Consider the following 1,771-nt stretch of genomic DNA (forward strand, 5'->3'; position numbering starts at 1 on the left):
GTTTTCGGCCCAGAAAGCACAGGTTGGAGGCTATAAAGTGGGAGAATGCATCCATTCAGGGGGGCTCGCCAATTTTTACTTCCCATGATTTAGATTTAGTCTTGAGAGAGGTTCTCTCCTCTCTCTTTTAGGATTTAGGACTTCTCTTAGTTTGCAAGAGTGACTCTCGATCCAGGTTTAATGTTTCTTTATTTTAGCCTCCCTTTCACTTTTATTTATTCCAGCACTTGAGTTGATTATTTACTTTTATAATTGAATTTATGAATTATTCCATGTTACAGATTATTATTTGAATTAATGATAATTGAGGTATTTTCAGTTTATGATTGCTCTTTTTAATTTATGTTATCATTATTTCTGATCTGAAGATATTTTATTCCAGCAATTTACTTTTTCCCCTTTTGGTCCTGGTTAAGAAATCAGTAACTCAATAGTTATCAACCCCATCATAATTGATAATCGTTATCTTGCTAATTAAACTGAACTTCAATAATCCCAACTTTTTCTTAGGAAATAAATAGGATTCAAAGGTCAAACTAATTAGTCCCTTGACTTTCCTTTGCTTTAGTAAGGGTTAACTAAGTGGAATTTAGATTCAACTTTCATTATTGTTGAGAGAGATAACTAAGTTAGACTTCCAATTTCTCTTACCTTGCCAAAAGTTTGCTTTACAGTATTTATTTATTTTAATTGCCATTTACTTTACTTGTCATTCAAATCACTTGCTTCTCACCTTCTAAACCCCGATTACAACCTTTATAGCCAATAATAAGAACATACTTCCTTGCAGTTCCTTGAGAAGACGACCCGAGGTTTGAATACTCGGTTAACAATTTTTAAGGGGTTTGTTACTTGTGATAACCAAATGTTTGTACGAAGGGATTTTTGTTGGTTTAGAGACTATATCTACAACGCAACTGTTTTTATGAAATTCTTTACTGGTAAAAAACCCAACGTCATCCATCCATGGTTGTAGTTGCCACCTTGATTGTACCCTTGGTTGGGGCAGTCATAGAAGTTATGAGTGGCTGCCACGGTGTTGTCTTCCTGCTGGAGCTACGGACATTCATCAGTATAGTGGCTATAATCAGCACATATTCCACAAACTCTCTGTGGGACTAACTGTTGGCCTTGCTGTGGCGGAGAAGGTTGAGCTTGCTGAACTTGTTGTTGATTCAATTGCATCTGCTTCAGCAAGTTGGTCATTTCACAGATACTCTGAGTCAGAGCAGTAGTCTCTCTGCTAGAGGATACTTCTGCAACAGCTTTTGAATGGCCTTGTTTCTGCCTGTGATTCTGAGTAGATTTAGCTAAGTCGCTGATCAATTGCCATGCCTCATCAGTGGTCTTGTACTTTTTCATAGACCCATTGCTAGCACTTTCCAATGTGGTCTTATCTTGGGGCCTCATGCCCTGTGTGACGTAACTGAGTAACACTATCTTGTCAATCATATGGTGGGGGCATGCTTCCAGAAGATTATTAAAGCGCTCCCAGTATTCATAGAGAGTCTCAGATTCATCCTGAACAATCATGGAAATGTCTTTCCTCAGTTTATCAGTAACTTCAGCTGGAAAGAATTTTTCTAAGAATTCTCTTCTCAGTGTATCCCAGTTGGATACAGTTACTGCTGGTTGAGTGTAGTACCACTCTCTTGCCTTCCCCTCAAGAGAAAACGGGAAAGCTTTCAGCAAACTTGAAGTTTCATCTGCACCATCATGCCTGACGGTAGAACAGGCTGTTTGAAAATCTCTCAGGTGCTTGATAGGCTCT

The 1,771-nt window shown here is 38.3% G+C and overlaps 1 non-coding gene across 1 annotated transcript; it reads left to right on the top strand.

The window, feature by feature from the left end:
- Positions 1-1,446: 1,446 nt before the first annotated feature.
- On the top strand, positions 1,447-1,554 carry LOC112745952 (small nucleolar RNA R71). The gene has a single exon (XR_003173856.1). It is a non-coding gene; the product is annotated as a small nucleolar RNA R71 (small nucleolar RNA).
- The last annotated feature ends 217 nt before the right edge of the window (positions 1,555-1,771 follow it).

This window comes from Arachis hypogaea, chromosome 14, assembly GCF_003086295.3.
Source record: "Arachis hypogaea cultivar Tifrunner chromosome 14, arahy.Tifrunner.gnm2.J5K5, whole genome shotgun sequence".
In the NCBI taxonomy this organism is placed as follows: Eukaryota; Viridiplantae; Streptophyta; class Magnoliopsida; order Fabales; family Fabaceae; genus Arachis; species Arachis hypogaea.